At 39.8% G+C, this 24,691-nt stretch overlaps 1 protein-coding gene across 1 annotated transcript in view; it reads right to left on the bottom strand.

Annotated features, from left to right (window-relative positions):
* Positions 1–24,691, bottom strand: part of MDGA2 (MAM domain containing glycosylphosphatidylinositol anchor 2) — a 547,529-nt gene that overhangs the window by 399,261 nt on the left and 123,577 nt on the right. The gene's annotated exons all lie outside the window — the stretch shown is intronic.

Below are 24,691 nucleotides of genomic sequence, written 5' to 3'. Positions count from 1 at the left end.
CACCTTTACCTATTTAAAATTCTATATTTTAACTGCCAGCAGTCAGTGAGTATGAATACATCTTGTTTTGCATGGTTTGTTCTTAGGATGGGAACGGGACTGGCCAAAACTAACAATAAATGTTTCAGTGATTGTTGCATCTCCTTGATTGTTTACCCAGCTCCATATTAGGTGGGACTGAATTTTAATACCAGGCTCATCCAATACTAGGGATGAGGGAACTGATTCTTCACTAGCTAAGTTAGTTACAATTTTCCCCAAAAATAAGAGTTTAGCTGAGCCTCAAATTGTTGGGCTTCACCATCCACCATTATACTCTCCAAACCCCAGAGTATAAAAGGGGAGGGAAGGTGCGTAGACATAACAAACAGTCATACTTACCTCTCCTGAGCTCCAGCATGAGACTGGTGCCAGTACCCACCCTCGTCATTTCTCTTTTGGCCTCTTGAATGACGGAGGTTATGTGGGGCGCATCACTGTTATGGTGCTTGATAAGCGTCAGTACTTCATTGTATCCCTTGTAAATGCTGAGACCCAATCACAGGCCTTGATGTGCTCCCAGGGCCACTGAAGTCATTCATGAGGGGGAGGATCAGGACTGGGCCCACATTTCTTGGTCTTTGGCATATTATATTTTGGAACCTGGAGATACTCCATAATAGCAGTTGAATCTCATAAATATTGAATTTTGCCCAACACTAGCCATGACCAAAAGTACTGCATGTCTCTTTATTTGGTACACAAGGGAATGTAGCATTACAGCCCTGTGGTCCCTTCATGCAACTGATCAATAAGCGTAGTAAGAGTCCAACCCAAATTAATATTACTGGTCTATCAGAGGGATAGGCCATCAATTTTGTAGTCCCTTAAAATCATGTTAAAGTCCTTCTTGATGTTTGTAGCTGAAGACCAAACTGTAGTTACAAGGACAAGGTTAAGTTTCGTATATAGTAACATAAGTTTCATATTTAGCGCTATTTTGCTCTTCCTAAATTCTACTTTTTGTATTTAGATCCAGAAATGTAAGTTTGTGTAGATGTGGGATCTAGATCCAGGTTCTCTTGAGGTGTTTGTTATCACAGAGTCTGTTTCACAATCTGCATCAACCTTTTACTTGTCACTAAAGTTATCAATCCCAAATGCCCAGACCTTATTAGGGCAGACTTGATTAGGACAATAAATTCTAATTACAATGGTGAATGTGCAGAACGAATGCAAATTAATCTTTCACTATGGATGACAATAGGACTTCTTGACATGAACGCACAGCACTGCGGCTCTGCTATATTAATGTGCATATACTACAAACCTAAAGTGATTAAAATAGACCTCTTCCCTCTCCATTTAGGTCTATTTTAGTACATATCCCAGAACATCATTTTTATTCTTTAATTATGACTGCACTATTTGGTTCCTCTGTTATACCTCTGGGAAATATATAAATAAAATGACAACTAAGTATTTCCCTTGTTAATAGGGCGTGTCTTTACACAGACTGACATTGTGTAATGAAAGCTGACAGAGGAATGGTAACACCCAGCTGTCACTTTAGACAGTACACAGAGAGTCTATGGGTTGGTAAAATAATTCAGAAGGAAGTAATCCATTTATTGCATATGCCAATACCGGCGGAAGCCTGATCCACGTGCCCCATGTTCAACACAGTGGCATTTGTTTCCTACACTGCACAATATTTTTAATCCATAGGCAGAGGTGAACCTGCCTTTTTCGCTGCCCAAGGCGGACGACAGAAAGCCCCCCCCCCCGAAGGAGGGGGCGGAGCAAAGGGGGTGGAGCTGCGTTAGCAGGCACGGAGCCTGAGGAGAGGCCGCTGGAGCAGCGCTGCTCCAGCTGCCTCCCCAACCCACCGCTCGGTGACGCTAAGCCAGTCCAGGACAGCTTGTCCTGGACTGGCTTAGGTAAGCAAAAATACCGCCCTCCCCGGGGCCCTGGCATAGCGCCACCTGAAGCAGTCGCTTCAGGTCGCCTAATGGGAGGTGCGGCGCTGTCCATAGGCACAGGCACCATAGGCAAGACACTGTTGTGTACAATCGCATTAAACATAAAGTATTGGCCACATATGCAGTGTATGAATGAGGTCCTACATAATGATTTATTTATTTCCATTCTGGGTAGTAGATTATAATTCTGATATAATGATGGGTTTCTAGAACATAAAACCTATTTAAAGGGACATCAAGCCAAAACTACTAGATAGTGTAATACCCAATGCAGGACCAGAGAGGGCAGCACATGAGGTTTGGATTCAATCAACACAAAAGAGAATATGGATGTGTCCTGCTCTCCCCTCTTACATCATGCACGGGTTATAACAGTGTGCATCTGTTTTACTCGAAATATTCTTTTGATATACAGTAGTATATTTCTGGAGACTTTACAACTGGAAGTATGAGTAGTTCATCATGTGGTGGGTATACAGAGGTAGAAACAGAAATGTATACTTGCTCTGCACCGTGCATAAGGAAGAAAGTATAAATTTCTCAGGAATGACAGGGCGGATTAGAATAATAAAGGTAAGAGAAGAATTGCCTTTCTTAAGGCTATTCCTACATGTATTTAGTTTAAAAAGGGTATTCTAATGATAGAATCCCTTTAAAGGGGTATTGTGGTAATGACAAGTTATTGCAGAGGATAATGGATAACAGCTAGATCGGTGGGTCTGAACACAGGGACCCCTATCAGTCATGAGACCAGGAGCCTCCCCATGAATGGACCAGTGGACACGCATGCATGCTGTCCTTTAATACAATTCTACATGACTAGTATAGATAGTTGAGCACAGCACTCTGCTTCTCCTCGACAGTCCCAAAAACATGAATGGAGGGGTAGTGCATATGTGCAACTGCTACTCTATACTTGGAATTTACATTCTTATGATGCTGGTCGAAGTATCTAATAAAGTATCTTTAATTGTAGTTGAATAAATGCACTATGTCCCCGTGGGGGTGTCCACGGGCAGCTTTGTTTTTTTCCTTTTATTTATTATGTGAGGTAGAGAGAGAACTTTGCTATGTAGCCAATTTTTTGTGCACAACTCTTGCAGGGTCAGAGATTTTCCTTAATTTTTTTTTTTGTCTGCGTCTTGAGAAATACGCCAATTAGCATTTTCCCAGCTTGAAATGGTTGATAAGAGGAAACCATAATTCTGAAAATGAATATACTGCATTATAAAAGTAGTTCTAACATATTATAAAAACTGTAGAAACTATGTAAAATTATTATATACTAGAAAATGAAGGAAAGATGTATACATTCAAGTAAGGTCTATAATTATAGTCAATGTAATACAGTGCATTACAAGTACAGGTTAAATAAAGAATTAGACATAGGAAATGTAATAATAATGTTCAAAGAAGATTAACTATACAGTCAAGATGAAGCCAGGCAGTAATTGTGTGCCATACAATGCAAAATAGCAGCAAGACTTTCCTTTACCTAGAGCAACGATTCAGTTCATTACCCTAGAAATGTAGTTACATTCCCTGGACAAAGCATGATGGTTCCACTGACAATGGCACCCCGCATTCATCAGACCTCACAATGCTATATAGTTATAGCACATGTAAATGTAGCAGTTGCACTGTGGCCTAACCATGGGGGATCTAATAGTCCCTCTACCACATTAAAGGAGTCTGTCACCAGAACCCAGCATATCAATCCAACAGTGTTATTCCCTTGCGATTCAGTGCCTTCCTTGCTTAGATATTGTCCTTTTTGTCCATATGCAAATCGGCTACTTGGAGCAACAAGAACATTGCCACTTAGCATATTGAAGCAATGGCTCATTTGCATATTGGAAATATCTTGAAGGCACCGACTCACAAGTGAAAAACACTGTTTCAGGGGATCCTAACCTATCTAGCGGCAGAGATTGAAGTGCTGGGTTCTGGTGACAAATTCCCTTTAAGGGTCTGTTCACATGGGGGAAACCTTTTCTGCCGTGTGAATTCTCCACGCGGCTAGCCGCGATGGATCGGCATCCTGTCGCGCCATCCTACTCCTGGTTAGGTCAGAACGAATAAGCCTAATCGGGAGTGAGTCTCGAGCTGCCAACGCCATGGCTGACTCAGCTGCAGAATCCGCGGCAAGATAGGGCATGTTGCTTCTTTTTCCCACTAGCTGAAAAAAAATCGCTAGCGGGAAAAAAAGCGAACAGCTCCCATTGAAGTGAATGGGAGCATTTTTTGCAGGCGGACTTTGAGGCAGATTCTGCATCGAAATCTGTCTGCAAAAAACTCCTTGTGAACATACCCTAAGATGTCACTAATATTTCTATTGTATAATGATAAGTGACAAACTGTAAACATTGTGCATTGGGGTCTAAGAACTTCAAGTTATAGTCTTGGTCCTTATATAATGGCTACTACATACAGTGTGCAAGCAGTATTATGTAGCAGGTACACATTTCTATTTCTAAAGTGAGAAAAGATTATTAAGCAATAGATCAATATACGGTGATTACATGTAGGAAACCTCGCTACACAATATGAAGGAATGAGACAAACAGTGGATTTATGTAATTGCAGGTTCAAACAGATTCCAGTAGTTGTGTAAACATACATGGAGACTGTGGGATTGTAAGATAAAATCAGATTACAGGTACAGTGTAAATATAGCTCAGAGAAGGCAGAACTGTAAAAATATATGTCATTATAAATACGGTATATATATACATATATATATATATATATATATATATATATATATACACATAAGCCTATATATATATATATATATATATATATATATATATATATAGTGTATACAGTAGGAGAAGGAAGGTTGTGTTAATTATACACATACTGAGCAGTTTATATTGACAATCAAGGAAAGTAATGATCTATATAATTAGTGATGTAGACAAAATAGCAGGAATGTAATAATTACAGGTCAGAAAATATATCACATGTGAGGTATAAATAGCAGAAAGGAGTCATCGATGTAATTAAAGAACACCTGAGTCCACAAAAGACCCTGTTAAATTAGGGAATAAGATAGTCTCATGTCGTTACACCAATTTTTGCACTAAATTACCCCTGAAGTCCCGGGTTGGTGAAAAGTATCCTATGTAAAAAGTAACAGAATGAAGAAGCTGCTGTTAGACACTCTATAGTGCCAATGAAAAGCACCTGCAAGTTGTTGAGCATGGGTATCTATCTATCTATCTATCTATCTATCTATCTATCTATCTATCTATCTATCTATCTATCTATCTATCTATCTATCTATCTATCACAGTATCTATCTATCTATCTATCACAGTATCTATCTATCTATCTATCTATCTATCTATCTATCTATCTATCTATCTATCTATCTATCTATCTCAGTATCTATCTATCTATCTCAGTATCTATCTCAGTATCTATCTCAGTATCTATCTCAGTATCTATCTCAGTATCTATCTATCTATCTATCTATCTACAGTATCTATCTACAGTATCTATCTACAGTATCTATCTACAGTATCTATCTATCTATCTATCTATCTATCTATCTATCTATCTTCTACAGTATCTATCTATCTATCTATCTTCTACAGTATCTATCTATCTATCTATCTATCTATCTATCTATCTATCTATCTATCTATCTATCTATCTATCTACAGTATCTATCTATCTATCTATCTATCTATCTATCTATCTATCTATCTATCTATCTATCTATCTATCCATCCAGATAAAGACTGCAGAAGCCACAAGCGAGGGTGCAAGCCTAAGTATAGGTTAACCCCAAAATATCAAAACAAAATATTGTAGGCACTCCACAGAAAAGTATTGAATAATTTAGAGGGTTTATTGCCCCATCTATCTACTCAGTTGATATGAAGCTATCAAGACTTCCCCCATCCATTTTGAACAGATGACTTAGAATCAGAAACATAGAAATGCAGACATATCCACTCACTTCATTACAGCAGGTCTTCTGCACTTGTTAGAGCGTCTGCTTAGTGAATGTCCATTAAAATGCATTAATGACGATCATGGTTAAATGAGTAGATTCCCTAGAGTCGGGATCTCAATGGGAACATGGAATGCCCTTCTAAGCTTTTCTGTTACATCAATTATCATATCTGAATTTTAATATTGCATAATAACTTGATACCCAAGAGTCATCAATCAGAAGACATTAGTCAATGAGAGACAGGTATTCATACATTGTAGCACACAGGAACCCAGGCACCAGACAACTACAGTCATATTAATGGTAAGATTCTGTATAAGGACTAGTGCCGCGGCCTGTGACAGGACTACTGGGTTGGCTGATCATGCAGCTTGCTCTGTTAACATTGCCATGAAAGAAAAGTTTTCGAAACTTGTAATCTTTTTTGAACCTCTGTACGACAGAGGATGTTTTTGAGGATTACTGCAGAAGTCATGACACCATGAAGGAACATTTCAGATGCTCAACAGGAAGCTTCTTGGGCCACAATGTAAAATCTGTAACAGAGTTCCATCTACTACATAACATTTATCAGTGTCTTTTTATGTTTCAGAGGGGTCCTGCACAGATACCAAGATCAAGATGAGTCTGCTACCTCTGCGCTTCCTATTAGGGTTGAGCGATCAGGTTCGGAAAAGATCGGATCCCGAAATTTCACGATCGGGATCGGATTCGGGTGGAAAATGATCAGAAATCGGATTTTAAAATGCATCCTGAAATCTCAAGATCGGCTCAACCCTACCACCTATACATACATCACTCACATTTGTTCCTGGACTAATACATAGGGACTAGCTGCTCCAATGTAAAAAAAAAAAAAAAAAATCAGCATGCAACATATGTCCTAGGGGGAGTAACACTGGGAGATTCACTGAGTGTATTGGTACATCAGCATGCTTCTAAGCATAGCAGGATATTGTCATGTATTTAAAGGGGTCTGGACTCACAGGACAGGAATATAATATTACCACTTTATAAATCATTGGTGCGTCCCCATCTGGAATATGCAGTTCAGTTCTGAGCACCATTTCACAGAAGTGATGTGTTAGAATTTGAAAGATGTAATGGAAAGCCACAAGATAGATAAAGTACAGCTATCTTTAAGTCTGCAAGCCCTCTTCACTGCACCATCTTTGAGGAGGGTTGGCCAAGCTGACTACAGCGACTGTGAGCCCATCCATGACTGACCACTGCTCCCAAAGTCGCTACTTTCCTCTACCAGGTTGCTGTAAAATTGGGGTCAGTCATGAGATCCAAAATCTAAGCTAAAGTGAAAAACTTTCAGCCTCTAGGCAATGCAAGAAATTCCTCAGTGTGTGTTGGGCGATCTGAATTTGTATTACGACTATAGCACCATTAGGACCATCGCAGCAAGTACTTTTCATTTCTCAGATAACCCCTTTAAATGATCGTTTCAGTAAATACTAAGGTGATAGGTCAAATGACCTATATTAGGAGTGCAAATATATTAAAATTACCGCAGCCACCAGAATTTTGACTGAGCTTTTTAATCTCTATGTAAATGGATGGCCATGCATTTGCATCTGTTTTTTGCATCTGTTAAACAGATCTGCTAAATGGATGTAAAAAGCGTGATGTGAATAGACTCTTACCGATAATGTCTTGCCAGCGATCCTTATGACAAGGAACAAAGCGTTGTAAGGACAAAAGGTCAAAGGTCTTTGATCACTCATAGACAATATAAAAAGCCTAGGCAATATACATTTTAAATAGCGTGCAGGTTGTTTGTGACCACCGCCTACTGTCCATTTACCCATAGCCATTTATGTTGTTGTCACTTTGGATTTTGACTTTAAAGATATTTATTCCATAATAACAGGATAGGGGAAAACGATCAGATCGCTGTGGGTTGACCACTGGGACTTCTAGAGATTGTGGCTAGGAATGGAGCTGGCGATCCATTCACTTCTATGGAGCTTTCAATCTCTGTAAGCCTCATATTATGAAGTGCCAGTTGAGCAAGTGTCCTGGGATATTATTCATATGGAGCAGGCATGGGGGACTATCAGGCTTCCATTCCCTTCCAGAGATCTACTGGATCCATTGCTGTGGATAAAACAAAAAACACTCTATGGCTAAGGCCCCATGTTGCAGAAATGCAGCCTTTTTGTTACAGATTTTGATGCAGTTTTTTTTAGCCAAAGCCAAGAGTGGGTACAAAAGGAATGGGAAGTTCTTGTACCATCTGCTCAAAGTACTCCTAGTTTTGGCTTTAAAAAACACAGCAAAATCTGCAACAAAAATAGTTGTGTTTTCACAATGTGGGACCTCAGCCTTATATTGAGTTTGCATAACAAAGCCAGGAAGGGCCGTGGACCGTCATGAACAATTTTTGAAGCAATGTATACTTCTAAACTGCTTTGGACCTGAAACAACCTTTTAGTCCGAACTAGTGATCTTGTAAAGTTTTCTCACCTCATACTACAAAACTAATACAAGATAATCCCCCACCACCACCACCATCCTTTCAAAACCAAAAACATGTAAAAATTGTTTATTGACATTTATGATGTTGTTCGCTTTGACTTTAGGAATATGTATCTCCGCACCATCTTGCTTTCTGGAGCTGCGACTCCACTGAACCTAATGTACTATTGCCTTTGTTTCTTTTTCTGCCATTATGTCAATAAACTTAAAATTTAAAAAAAAAAAAAAAAACTAATACAAGATAACTACAGTTAAGAATTCACAAGTATACACATCATGTTATGTAGATTTATACGGTGAAATGCTGCAAAAAATAAAGTATGCATAATATACTGTATTTACATGCAATATAAATGCAAATTGGAAGAGAACAATACACCACAATGAGACATATATTTCTTATATTCATCCACTGCACTTTATACAAGGGCAGGAAGAGGCATTTAATTTAATGTGACTTTATGTTAGAGGAACTTTATGATGTATATTTTTATCTATGATGAAGTGTAGATTGGAAAGGTCAGGAAGTCGCGCATAGACCTTCTTTTATAATATATGCTAATTGTTCAGAGAATGTTCCATAATTCTAATGAGCAACTTATAGATGAACAATGTCTCGAGTGTCACTACTTCTCTTTGTATTGATGAGCCATTGGAATCTAAATAATCCGAATTATTCCACTTTCAGGGAAGGAACTATAAATAGGATTTAATGACTCTGGGAAGTAATTATACCCTGCATGAAATTTACATATAGGGCTGTAATTATATGGTCTTTTAGGTTGATTATATGTGAAATGTCCAATAAATACAGCGACATGACTATGTGACCCCAGTGCAAAATCTGTAACAGACCATCCCATCTACAGTACAGAGCGCCATTTATAATGCTGGTGTCTTATGTGGCAAAAAGTCAGATTGCTTTGGAAAAAGGACATTGTTGAAGTAAGTAAATTGCTGTAATAGACAAAGGGCTGTGGCTTAAAGGGGTATTCTGTTCTGTTCGCTTCCTGATTTTCTCAGTACAATGCTGGGCAGGGTTTCACTTGCTCTGCGATCTCTCTTCATAGTGGTACATGTTTGCAGTCAGTAATGAGGGATGGTTGTAAATAAATTAGCACAGTATCATTGGAAGATGCACAATATGAAGCTGATGTAGAAGAGCTGGATTTGATAGGTGATGAGAATCTCAAGTTTACATGCTACAGAACAAGAGTCAGCTTGCAATAAACTCCGATTTAGGTCTGTGTTTACATACAGAGGTAACATACTCCCTGGCTCAGCCCTTATTGGCAAAATTCAATTAGCCGACCTGATAACTGGAAGAGGGACATAAACAGCTCAGAAATACAAGCTGCTCCTGAGTCCCGGGCACTCCGCTCCCCCTCCCCTCTCTAAGAGCAGGGAGCTACATCACTTGTCCTGGGCGGAGAGATAAGATCATCCCCAGGTCCATGGTTATGGAAACGCAGTGTAAACAATTAAGTGAGTAATCTCAGATAGCAGAAAAACAGTTTTGATAAAGCAATGTATTTAGGAAAAGTCTTAAATCCACATAATCTAGTAGTATAGATAGGACAATCCCTTTAAATGTGCAAAATGCACTAAATTGAAGTAAAATTCTAGCTCAAAGTAAGCCCATAAATTGGTGGTATAGATTTAGATGAAGTCTAAAAATGCATCAGAGTTATCATCCAGCATGTGCCATAGGGAGAAATCCTGCCTGTCTAAATATTAGTAAATATGGGCATTCTTTGTCATGCCTATGCAAGTCTAAATTCAGCAACTGATATCATTATCCTGTAAAAGCTGGAAATAGTTCTGCACAATTCAGAGGCTGCCTATCTGATCTCCTGACAAGTTTCTTTTAGTAAATACTTGTATTCCCTTTAGAAAGTGGTTTTGCTTACTGCTGACTTTGCTAAACTCCAATCCATTCACAATACGTCCATCTTACTAAGTAGCCAGTGGAGAAACGGAAGTGAAGGAAGATAGGAGCAGGGTTAGTAGGCCAATGTATTGCTCAGTACAGACAGGCAGAGACATAACACTTACATTAGCTCTTATTTTCACTAGAGGATAATACAATGAGTATAGGGACTGTAGAGGCAGGCTAAGGAGTCTTCCTCTACAAGTATTACTAGCAGTACAAGCTATGTGCACTGTGTACAGAACAGACTCCTTACCCACGATTAGTTAGAGTACTGCCAATAATCCACCATACGCCTGTACACAAAAGCAAAACGTTATGTTAGTTATACTTTAAATATGGTAACAATTCTAGAGGAGCTTCGTGCTCTGTTATTCCTCCTGGCAATGTATGAATAAGGCTCTGTTTGTATCTGCATCTTGCTGGGTTCACACCAGCATTCGGGACTCCGTTATCAGGTTTCCATCTTCTGCCAGCAGAAGACCGAAACCTATCAGACCGTGTCTGGACGTGAGTGCTGGTGAGCGTTTTATGCTCTCCGTGGCAAAACCAGTTTTTTAAACCAGAAAAAGTCCTGCATGTCTGACTTTGTGTCCAGTTAAAAAAAATGGTTTTGCCATGGACAGCATAAAATGCTCACCGGCGCTCACGGCCAGACACTTTTCAAACCCATTCAAATGAATGGGTTTGAAAAATGCGTGCAGGTTTCCGTCTCCTGCCCAGTTTCGTGCAGGAATCAGAAACCTGCACAACAGAGACCCCGGGCGCAGATGTGAACGAGTCCTTAGTCATTTTATTTTTCTGCTCTGTCATGGGAGCACAACAGCAAAAATTGATAGCAGTGTCAGATCAGTTTCATGGCAGATGCTAACCGTGCTCTTGTTGCCTAGCTAGGCTTAATCAAGGACTGATAATGAGTCCATTATTTTACTCGAATAAATAGTGCTACATGCAAAGTCTCCAACACAGCTACAACCCCAACCAAAATTATCAACTGTTACCTTTCACCTTGTCATTGTGGTTGTGCCCCTGCACATTCTGACAAGGTCCAGTGCTGACTGTGCCATTTTGTGTAGTTCCCTACACCATACTGGCAATGGGAATGGTAACACTCAGTTATCAATCCCTTCATACATTTGCAGAGCAGCAACGAAGATTCACCATAATGCAGAATTCAAAGAAAAGATGTATCACAATTTATTCACTTAATTCATTCATATCTATAAATATGTATATTTACTAAAATAGACATGTCCGGAAAATGAATAGGTCTATATTAGGTGACATTGTTGTGGTGTATTTTAAACTACATAAAAAATTCCAAATGATATAGAAGATAAATATAAAGTAATATGTTTTACAGTGTGTGACAGCCACGGAAAAAGTAATAACTTAATCCGTCTTGGAACAATTCATTTGGAACATTCTAAAAAAAGGAAGGAATGAAAAGCCAGTAGGAAAGTATAATGACATATCGGCTTTGATGATATTTGCAGTCATTTCACACCTCCCACAGTTAATTATTACATTGTATCCTTATGATTTGCTTTATATAAAGACATACAGTTCTTTATTTGTGTTTCATTATACGGCCTGAATTTTCTTTAAGACATTCCATGGAACACAATTTCCACCTCCAGCAGACATCTGAGAAAAAAAACCTCATATTTCTTTCCCCATAATCCTTTGGCCTCCTACACACAGCCATATAGTGGCGCCATAAAAGTACTTGCATATACATATAAAAAACATCTAAAACATATCCTAAATAAATGGGATAAAAGCATGGCTATTAAAAATGTCACCAAATGTCTTGTCAGCGATCCCCAAACGGAGTGCCGTGGAGACCACTCAAGGGTGCCCTTACAATCCGGTGGGGAAATGGGCATATGCCTCCTTTTAAATACTTGAAGCTAAGCTGACACTAGCATTCAGGTTTCTGTTCTCCAGGTCTGCTTGGGGACCCAAAAAAGTGAAGCCCTATCTGATTAAAAAGTGGTTACCCACAGACTCCATAGACTATAGTGGGGTTTGCCCAGTTTGTACTTGAAATCAGAAGAGTTAAAAGTCCTGCTTGCTTTACTCTCTACATATTTTAAGTAGAATGGGGGACAGAGTTCCCTAACAATCACCGAATGCTGGTACGACTACAGCCCAATGTATTTGAATAGAACAGAGCAGAAAGACTTTACCTTCCTGCTCTATTGCTCAGGTATCAGCCAGTGATATCTGCTGTAGACCTTCTGCATCAACCTGCAAAAGAGGAGGATCAAGAGCTCCGGGGACCGAGGATGGGTAAGTGGTTCTTTTTTTTATTTTATTTATCTAGCGCAATTACAGTGTGGGGTCACTGGGGGACAATGTTAGTTGTCAGGGGGCCTCTAGAGGGCATTAGTATTTACATGAGGACTACTAGAGGATGTTATCACTTGTCTGGAGGCCATTGGGGGACGTTATTACTTACCTGGGGACTACTGGTGGACATTATTACTTACCAGGAGCCACTGGGGAGCATTATTAGTTGTCTTTGGGCCACTGGGGAGCATTATTAGTTGTCTGGGGGGGGGGCACTGAGGAGTATTAGCAGGTGTCTGGGGCTAGTAGGGAGCATTATTAGGTTCTGTAGGCCAGTCAGGACATTAATACTTGTATGAAGATCACAGGGGACATTATTACTTGCCTTGGGGCTACTGAAGAACATTAATACTTACCTGGGGCCACTGGGTAGTATTATGAGTTGCTTGGGGCCACTGGGTAGTATTATTAGGTGTCTGAGAGCCAGAGGAGAGCATTATTAGGTGTCTGTGGCCACTAGGAAGCATTATTATTAGAGATGAGCGAGTAGTACTCGATCAAGTAGGTATTAGATCGAATACTACGGTATTCAAAATACTCTTACTCGATTGAGTACCACTCGCTATTCGAAAGTAAAAGTTCGATGCAGAACCAGCATTGATTGGCCGAATGCTATACAGTCGGCCAATCAACGCTGGTTCTTCTCCTACCTTTAGAAGTCTTCTCCGTGCAGCTTCCCCGCGGCGTCTTCCGGCTCTGAATTCACTCTGCCAGGCATCGGGCCTGGGCAGAGCTGACTGCGCATGTCCGCTTGTAGTGCGGGCATGCGCAGTCGGCTCTGCCCAGGCCCGATGCCTGGCAGAGTGAATTCAAAGTCGGAAGACGCCGCGGGGACGCACGGAGAAGACTTCTCGGAGGATCCAGCCCGACCCTCACTCGTTGACTTGGTAAGTATAATTTGATTGAACGTTGCCTACCCCTGAAACAAGCATTTTCCCCCCATAGACTATAATAGGGTTCAATATTAGATTAGAGTAGTCGAATTTTGAGGGGCTACTCGAAACGAATATCAAACCTCGAACATTTTACTGTTCACTCATCTCTAAACACAACAATTTCTGCAACTAACTACATTTTACTATACATCTGCTTTTATGAATTTACTATACATCTGCTTAACAGGGTTTTCAAAATAGACAAAGTAAAAAATGTAAAGTCTTACAAAATTGTTGTTCAAATGCTTCCAACAAGTCCCCTTATTTTACCACCACAGTTCCGGCATGCAGGACATGATAACTTCCTCCTTATATTTTTTTCTTCATGCGTCAACTCAATTATAATTAGAAAAGACTTTTTTTTCTAATTGACTATTAATTTGACTCCTTTAGTATTGCAATATTATTTTTATATTTCCCAGGTCTGTACATGGTAGGTTAGCGCCTCACACAATTCCAATGCTAATCTACGCTTTTCTTTCAGGAACCAAAGGACTGAAAAGATTTTCTGAGATACAGGTTACATTGTGACAGCTTTCATACCGCTATTGTATCCAGCTTGTTCATTTGCAAATTAGCTGACAGAATCTTGCATTGACCTTGTACTGTTTTAATATACAAATACAGTCTATTTTATGCGCGATGAATGATAACAATTTGTCAGCTCGTCCAGAGCACTTTAGTGAAAGTGGCTTTCATGCATATAATGAAGGTTTTTTTCTCGCAAGTGACTGATGGTATGATGTCAGGATATCATATGGAGGAGGCAGGGGCTACTTAACTCTTGAGGACACTTTAGACCAAGATCTCTGTAACTGAAAAAATTGTAATGACTGAAAATTGGTGGATTTGAAATACTACAGCAAAAGTACTCAATATCCTACATAGATACTATGGAAAACAATGGACCTCTGTTAACATATACATGTAATTAACATGTTCTCATATTTTCTCTTTTCATTTGTAGAGGGGATCCATAAGAGTCGACATTATGCAAATTTGGGGAAGGTATGGGATACATATGACTAGTCAGCATTCATGTAGGAGAATTAAAGGATTATTCCCATTACATTTATGTCACATCCCCAATATTTGTCATAAATATTTGAGCCTATGATCTCCTGACCAAAATCCCTTCTCGGCAAGGATCTACCATTGGAAAAGATACAGAGGTAGTTACATATGTGTGAGGTGCTATGGGAACTATAGAAACAGCCAAGTGAGAGGTGGGACCCAATACAGCAGACATTTAGGATATCTATCTATCTATCTATCTATCTATCTATCTATCTATCTATCTATCTATCTATCTATCATATATAATTGTTTAACTTGACTTTCTGTTGAGAGGAACTCCACCAACTCCAGTTATTTTCATCCTTCAATAGGTGCTGCCCCACTAATTCCACCATAGTTGTCATTTTTTCTCTAGCCCATATCATTCCCAAGCAATTGGTGTTGTTAGTCTCAACACTATATATGCTAATTAGGTCCTACACAGTCAAGTGGGTGGTCCTGAGCTGTCAGCTCCAGCCCATGACTCACCACCTGATAGTAGAGAGCTTAATTTGCATATTGGGTGCTGAAACGAACAACACCAATTTCTTGGGAACAATATCGGTTAGAGAAAAAATAACAACAGTGCTTGGAATCAGTGGACTGGCGGCTATTGAACATGCAAAGAATTGGAGTTGGTAGATGTGATGACCTGATATAATTGTAGTCCTGGGCAAATGTAAGGGTGCATTGCCTAAATTGTCTATATTTACTGTAGCAGTGGCATTAAATTTAGTGCAGCGCTTTTTCAGATGTTGCGTGTCATGGCGGCATTCCCCAACAAAGATTGAAAAGAGTCAGCCCCACTGTGGGGCACTATGGCTCCTTCTATTTGGAAACCAGTAAGGGCCTAGGGAACACATTTAAGGAGACCCCCCACACACACATATTTCAACCTACATTTTCTCCAGCAGTTCTTTGAAATGCAGGAAAACATCAGACGCCAAGCATATAACAGTTTATTTTCACATTTCCAAACTCCATGATGGAAATAAACTCTTCAGCCTCCCGCATTGTAATACTGCACCTAAGTGATGTGTGATAAGACTATTACAAATATGTATTAGTGATAAATGTCACCACTATCAAGCTGTCTCCTCTACACCTTCAATTTCAGCATTGGACATGTTACGTGATTTTGTGTTGTCAATGTTATAAGAGAAATCATGCTTTAAGCATGCTGGGGTCAAGCAAGCAGAGACCTGACTGAAATCTATATTATTTTCTAATGGATGCCTGACAGTTTCACATTACAGAAAATGACACTGATGTGGATTCAGTGAATGGGTGAAAAATTAGTGGTTGCTGCATGGCTAAGTTCAACCTGCGGCCCACACCAAGGGTCACAAAGGATGTGAATTGAAATAAAGATGGACAGGTGCATATAGTCCTCCGGTATCCAGCAATGCATTTCTACAAACATACACTACATTTAGGAAAGGCACAAGCAAACATATAGACAGGTATGGAGGTACTTTCAAGGGGACGGGGCAGGTACTTGTCTTATGACCCTCTGGCTGCGTCACAATTACATAATATTGCTATGTCTATAAAGCGGATCGTCTTGTGAACAATGGGAATTATGGGCACGTTAAACCCATGGTGAACCAAAGTATTTTTTTATATATATATATACAGTCCTATGAAAAAGTTTGGGCACCCCTATTAATCTTAATCATTTTTTGTTCTAAATATTTTGGTGTTTGCAACAGCCATTTCAGTTTGATATATCTAATAACTGATGAACACAGTAATATTTCAGGATTGAAATGAGGTTTATTGTACTAACAGAAAATGTGCAATATGCATTAAACCAAAATTTGACCGGTGCAAAAGTATGGGCACCCTTATCATTTTATTGATTTGAATTCCCCTAACTACTTTTTACTGACTTACTGAAGCACAAAATTGGTTTTGTAACCTCAGTGAGCTTTGAACTTCATAGCCAGATGTATCCAATCATAAGAAAAGGTATTTAAGGTGGCCAATTGTAAGTTGATCTCCTATTTGAATCTCCTCTGAAGAGTGGCATCATGGGCTACTCAAAACAACTCTCAAATGATCTGAAAACAAAGATTGTTCAACATAGTTGTTCAGGGGAAGGATACAAAAAGTTGTCTCAGAGATTTAACCTGTCAGTTTCCACTGTGAGGAACATAGTAAGGAAATGGAAGACCACAGGGACAGTTCTTGTTAAGCCTAGAAGTGGCAGGCCAAGAAAAATATCAGAAAGGCAGAGAAGAAGAATGGTGAGAACAGTCAAGGACAATCCACAGACCACCTCCAAAGAGCTGCAGCATCATCTTGCTGCAGATGGTGTCACTGTGCATCGGTCAACTATACAGCGCACTTTGCACAAATAGAAGCTGTATGGGAGAGTGATGAGAAAGAAGCCGTTTCTGCACGTACGCCACAAATAGAGTTGCCTGAGGTATGCAGAAGCACATTTGGACAAGGCAGCTTCATTTTGGAAACAAAAATTGAGTTGCTTGGTTATAAAAAAAAGGCGTTATGCATGGCGTCCAAAAAGAAACAGCATTCCAAGAAAAACACTTGCTACCCACTGTAAAATTTGGTGGAGGTTCCATCATGCTTTGGGGCTGTGTGGCCAATGCCGGCACCGGGAATCTTGTTAAAGTTGAGAGTCGCATGGATTCCACTCAGTATCAGCAGATTCTTGAGAATAATGTTCAAGAATCAGTGACGAAGTTGAAGTTACGTCGGGGATGGATATTTCAGCAAGACAATGATCCAAAACACCGCTCCAAATCCTCAGGCATTCATGCAGAGGAACAATTACAATGTTCTGGAATGGCCATCCCAGTCCCCAGACCTGAATATCATTGAACATCTTTGGGATGATTTGAAGTGGGCTGTCCATGCTCGGCGACCATCTAACTTAACTGAACTTGAATTGTTTGTCCAAAATACCTTTATCCAGGATCCAGGAACTGATTAAAAGCTACAGGAAGCGACTAGAGGCTGTTATCTTTGCAAAAGGAGGATCTACTAAATATAAATGTCACTTTTCTGTTGAGGTGCCCATACTTTTGCACCGGTCAAATTTTGGTTTAATGCATATTGCACATTTTCTGTTAGTACAATAAACCTCATTTCAATCCTGAAATATTACTGTGTCCATCAGTTATTAGATATATCAAACTGAAATGACTGCTGCAAATACCAAAATATTTAGAACTAAAAATGATTAAGATTAATAGGGGTGCCCAAACTTTTTCATAGGACTGTATATAGATTGTGAACCCCATATAGGAATCACAATGTACATTTTCTTTTCCTATCAGTATGTCTTTGTAGAATGGGAGGAAATCCACGCAAACACGAGGAGAACATACAAACTCCTTGCAGATGTTGTTCCTGGCGGGATTCGAACCCAGGACTCCAGTGCTGCAAGGCTAACCACTGAGCCACCGTGTTGCCCCCATGAACCAAAGTATTTTTGGCACATTGAGGTTAGGTCATTTTTTTGCCATTAATCTCAGTGCTCCTTGAGAATAGAAATGTGTGCAGGACCTGCACAGATTTGGTCACAAGACTATATCTGTGCAGGTTTTGTTACTGTAGAGGGACATAATGGAGTAGATGGAATAATAAATTCCCCAATATGTTTGTAATGTGTAACATAGGTAAAATAATTTATACAAAATGAATACAATCTCACCATACAACACTCTTTCCAGGTCCATGTCTTGTATCCCCATTTAATTTGACCCGGTTTAAACTACTGTCCGCTAAGGATATATATATATATATATATATATATATATATATATATATATATATATATATATATATATATAGCGACACTTGACATCCAGTATCATAGAAATACAGTACATACTAACATATACAACCAACTTGCTGTTTATTATTGATTCTAGATACAGATACAAAGATAACGTCTTGATCCTGTATTATTTATTGGGAGCCATGTTTTCTTAAGTGGATGTTACTGAGCTAAAGTGTTCTAGTAAGATTCCTCTATATATTATTGCCTCTAGCAGCCTCTACTCTTTCTGCTGGGTAAGCAGTTCTCGAACAGCATTACAAGCAGCAGATGTGACCCACATTATTGATGGTGACCATGGGTATGAACACAAAGCACATTGTGTATATTAATCTTTTCATTGAAATCTGCATGCAGGAATATAAATAGAAGACAATTGTTCTGGACCTTCTTAACCCTTGCAAGGTAATATTTTCTGCTAAGCAACCAAATTCAATTTCACATACATAATATATATATATTTCTATGCAACATATGTATATATAATTTAATTTCATCATACAAATACGTGTGTGTGTGTGTATATATATATATATATATATATATATATATATATATATTTATTTATTTTCATTTAATTTCAGTCATATTATACCTTCAGCTGTAACTGTGATTGCTTAGTTCTGCTGGATAAAAATTGCCTTGATCACACATTTGCATGGTTTGTTACAGTAAAGTTATCAAAACTTAGTTTTGGGATATAATTGTGAACAGCAGTCAATGAACCTGCCAAATTTGGTGAGTCGTAGGGCCATATTGATTGAATGCTAGTTGATGTGGTCAACCTTGAAGGCATAAATGTAGCACTGGTGATATCAGGTAGGGGTGCAGTAATTCATTTGGGTCCCTGCCTAATAAACCAGATCAATATGGCTTTATGAACGGCAGAAACAATTTTTGTCACTCTAACATGGCCCTGCAGATGAGCACAGCCGGAACACAAGAACTACAACATGGAAAGCCATTGTAACACCAACAAGCATCTAGATCCTGCTGATTCTGCCTGTTATATCTACATGCTGTGACCCCCCTCCTCAAGTCCCCCAACCACGGTCGGGCTGTATTATCAACATCACCTCGCACAGAGAACTAAATGATCCTGCAGTGTGTCTTTGATTCTTTCTTTTTAGTTGCTATGACCAGTATCTCTCTATCTGCCATGAGCTTGTACCGTGTGTGCAGGGCCGGCGTCAGCGCACGGCATAGTCGGGCAAGTGCTGGGGCCCACAGAGCCTCTGGGGGCCCCCTGGCACTTGCCTGTCAAGATTTCAGCTCATCGGCGTCCGTCCGCCGATGAGCTGGAATACATACGCGATTAAAGCAGGAGCTGTGAGTTCAGCTCCTACTTTAAAGCTCCGGCCCGGCTTGCGTGTGTAGGCGCGATGACGTCATCACGCATACACACGCAAGCCAGGCCGCAGCTAAGCAGGAGCTGAACTCACAGCTCCTGCTTTAATCGCGTATGTGACTGGAGAGAGGAGCGTCGGGGGATCGATGGAAGGTGAGTGATGGAAGGTGAGTGTGTTTGTTTTGTATTAAATATAAAGGTGGAACATAATGAAGGGGGCCCATGAAACTGGGGGGCAAATGAAGGGGAGGGGGGGAACGGCATGACACTGGGGAACATGAAGGTGGTGGGGAGAGAATGGCATGAAACTGGGGCTAAAGATGGAGGGGGCCCAAAGAAACTGGGGGGCAAATGAAGGGGAGAGGGGAACAGCATGACACTGGGGCAGATGGGGGTGTGGAACAGCATGACACTGGGGCAGAGACGGGGGACATGAAACTGTGGGCAGATGAAGGGGGAGAACGTGATGAAACTGGGGACAGAGATGGAGGGGGGACATGAAACTGGGGGCAGAGGAAGGGTGTATATGAAACTGGGGGAGAGATGGAGGGGGGCATATAATTTACGGGTGACTGTAGGAGGATTGTACTGTGTGGGAGCACATGATAAATGAATGAGAATGTGTGGAATCAACAAAAGTGGGTGGAGCCAAATTTGCCGCGGCGCGCAAAGCGCGCCGCACATTTTGCTCCTCTTTCTTCTCTTTAAAAATTGGGAGGTATGGCGTTGGTGACGCCACACTCCTGCATGACGTCACTTGCTTCATCTGCGACGCACAGTGTCTCGACTCCCCCGCCTCCTTTACAAGGGGGCCCACTGAGGCTCTGTCGCCCAAGGGCCCATAAAAACCTGGAGCCGGCCCTGCGTGTGTGTTTCTCTCTTGTTATATACTACTGTACCATCCATGATACTGTATCACTGACATTTTCCTATTGTCGGACTATTAAAGCATCCTATCTATCTATCTATCTATCTATCTATCTATCTATCTATCTATCCCTCCATCCATCCTAGGTTCTCAAACTGTTACATATACCCCAGAAGGTTCAAACACTGAGGTCCTATGGGACTCATGCTCTGTTTGTGCTTTTAAGAGGCTGCACTGTGTATTTTCATGTTCATAGGGGTAGTTTGCTAACTTTGTTGGTGCTATACTAACAAATTAACATCCAACCTTTGTGTTTTGTCTCAGGTATTCAGATAAAAGGGCAGCCAATTGAGTCTTCACCCCAGGTCAAGCAAAAAGTCTACCTCTCCATTTCCTGAGGCTTGTGGTTGCTGGTTTTCATCATTTTGATCATATCCATGTTTGTATCACGTTCTACTTTGCGAGTCCACTTGTTGGGGCCTGCAAGCCTCAAATGTTATTGATTATTATTCTTTATTGTTCTCCCTCCCTGTTTAAAAACCCTTAATAAAATCTGATTATACATAAAAAGTCTATCTCTCAGAAAAAGCATATAAAGAGTACAAGCAAATAACTCATGTAGATCACGGGATGATCATACTTTTCAAAAAGCCCCACTGAGAGAGCGTGGATGTGTATTTTGCCCTAGTTGTCAATAGAATCTAAAATACGCTCACCTAGGGTAAAGATGTAGTTTGTTGACTTAGACCTCATTCACATCTGCGTTCAATATTCCGTTCGGGGAGTCCGCACGGGGACCTCCCGAATGGAACACCAAACGCAACTGAAAGCGGTGTGCAGTAAAAGCACACGGACCTCATAGACTATAATGGGGTCCTTGTGATTGCCGCGTGCTCCCCGCACGAATGATATGAGCAGTAAAGTAGATTGCGAACCACATGATCCCTGCGGAGGTCTGATGGCACGCACACGGACCCCGTTATAATCTATGGGGTCCATGTGCTTTCACTGGCACACCGCTTGCCGTTGCGTTCGGTATTCCGTTTGGGGGTCCTCATGCAGACTCCCACAGACAGAATATTAACACAGATGTGTACGAGGCCTTACTCTGTAACAGTATACCCTGATTGGGTCAAAGTGCTTGTTAGTACCCCACCTTGTAAATAACCAGGGTAAAATCCACCACCAGCCCCTCTAGATACAACCATTGTTTCCAGTCTTGACTCTAGGAGAAGAAATAATGTTTTCCACAAAAGTTCTTGTCTTTGTATACTGCAAAAGCAGATATTTCATATACGTGTGTGCACATGGACTCTTAAAGTGACGATGGAATAATTTTTGTTCAATGTCGCTCAGAAAAGCAGGTATAATAACTCTCAGTATCTGGAATCAATGACAGGATTTGATTAAAAAGTAACAGTGAATGTAACACATTGTGAACAAATTATGTGCATGTCAATCAAAACCTGCACTAAAATGGGGAGTGTGATTATACGCCGTGACACAAGTTAATTTGGTCTATATGTTTATGTCACTGATCAGATTTAGATTTTTAGATTATAGAAACTAGTAACCAATGTGTATTACCTGAAGATCCTGTTTCTATCAGATAAGCCAGCCGTACATACTGTAAATCTGAGTTCAATTTAACGCATGGGGGACACAGAAAATATACGGCATACAATATACAGTATGACATATGTGCCATATTACCATCTATAACACAGTATTTGTGTTTGTTGTATGACATTATACTTGCAACAAAAGAACAATAATTATAGCATTGAATATTTTTACCCCAAGGTGCTCCTGTATAGTATTGCGGCACGCACCTTAATTAAAACTCTTTGTAACGTTTATAGACATGTTATCTAGCACACCAGGTGGTAAGGCTTGGTACTGCAAGTTAAATTTACTCAGAACAAAAAATGTTCACATTATTTCATACACGGTATACTCTAACAAACTGATATTAGAGGTACTTATTGCAAAATTAATAGAAAGACAGAAAATCCCTTATGTCAAGAGGCAATTTAAAGAAAAAAAAAAGACAAGATGGATGGATGGTAATTGATTTCCAATAAGACAATACCTTTTTGCTAAAAAAAAAAAGTCCCCGTACAATGAACCCCTCAGAGGTCAGCTTTATATTGGGAAACTTAATGGTAAGAGTTCAATTCTAATGCATTGCCACTACTTTATAAACCTTATAATATGCTGGGTTCTGCTGAAAGATTCCTTTTAATGGACCCCTCTGTAATACATGAATGGGCTGAGTTTGAAGCCTTCACTCAATAGAAAATACAAGGGATTGAGATAAACTTCCTTTAGCTTTCCACCATGTGTTTCACTCACAGATTAGCCCTAGGTGAATGGGTTTAACCAGCTGAGTGTCTTGGAGATTGCAGCAAGATGTAGTAGGATTCTTATCTTTTCATTGTCCTGCATTGATCTCTGCATCCCATTGAAAAGGAAGGCACATTGAGGGTGGAATATGGTACTGATTTTAAGGCACAATCCATCTCAAAATCAGTACCAATGTGAGCTTACCCTTAGAGAGAAATATGGTCTTTGTTACTAGCTCTCTGCTTTGGCTTATAAAGGTGGGGGTCACATAGAAGAACACATCTGTAGATACCTCCCACAATCCAAAAACAGGCAACCCTAGGTGATTGGTTTTTCACTGCGCTGACCCTAGTTCATGCTTATTTTGAAAACACAAAAACCTGGGCAGACCATCGGCTTCACATACACATGGAACTGGCCATCCTATATTACATATGCACAATAAAGTTCATTAAATTGGTGTGTTCTTTTCTGCAATTTTTGTTTCCAAAATTAGGATTTAATGCCAACATATAACTGTTGCCATCTCTCCATTTGTAGTATCCATTAAAGCCTAAACAGAATGTTGGATTCTGATGTGAGAACACTCTCCTTATATTACACTACTAAATATTAGGGAATAATTAAGTCCCCTCTCCTCCTCCAACAGTCTCATGTGTTCTCCAGCAAGGCCTATAGAAAGACGTTAGATTGATGATATACATTTATTAAGCTGGAAACATTGGTTAATGCTATATACATGACTCTCTAACCTTTATATTCCAAGCAAGTATAATTATCTCCATAATCCAGGTCATATCCAGCAGATGAAGCACAAAAAGTATATTAATGATAGAATTTGGCAGCCCTCTATCGTCAAGCTATTTGACATATACACAGATATGCCATATGGTGAGCAGAAGTTTGCCAGGAATGATGTGTGACTAGTCTTCTCTATCCACCAATTCATTACTCATTCCAGACAACATTTGCAAAAACAAAATGAGCCAAGTAGCAATTTGTATCATGTCCAAAGGTAAAATAACATGACTACATGTAGGACACAAGATACAACATTGTGATAATGGATTTCATTATATTACCCGTGCCAGCTGTGCGGATATCTCTAGCTTATAGGAGAAATTTCAATGTGAAGCTTTCTAATGATATATCGGTGAAAAATGTTGGAAAATGTATTGAATTATCTAAATGATGCTATCTATCTATCTCTCTCTATATCTGTCAATTTCTTATACACATTTTAATATTTCTAATACAGAGATTATCTATCTATCTATGCATCCATCCATCCGAGAAATTCAACAGTGTATTCCCTTGAAAGCCGCTTTGTCAAAATTGGTAATGGATGTTATTTGCTGCGGGATACCTGACATACCTAAGGAAGGTCTCCTGCAACTTTCAACCTCTGCAGCTGTAATATTGAGCATAGAAAGTTATTTTCTGACATTTTTCCTTGTGTAGTGGCTAGATGCTTGCAGTAAATCGATAAGAAAATATGAAATGCACAACAAATAGTGTGGTTTTGTGTGTTTTGGTGCAATATGTATTTTTACAGTTTTTGGCATTTTTCAAAACCATATCCTCTAATTATGGTGATTAGGGTTGAGCCGATCTTGAGATTTCAGGATCG

The sequence above is a fragment of the Leptodactylus fuscus genome, chromosome 7 (genome assembly GCF_031893055.1).
Source record: "Leptodactylus fuscus isolate aLepFus1 chromosome 7, aLepFus1.hap2, whole genome shotgun sequence".
Classification (NCBI taxonomy): Eukaryota; Metazoa; Chordata; class Amphibia; order Anura; family Leptodactylidae; genus Leptodactylus; species Leptodactylus fuscus.
The sequence above is the reverse complement of the archived record's forward strand: the minus strand, read 5'-3'. Positions and strand labels throughout refer to the sequence as shown.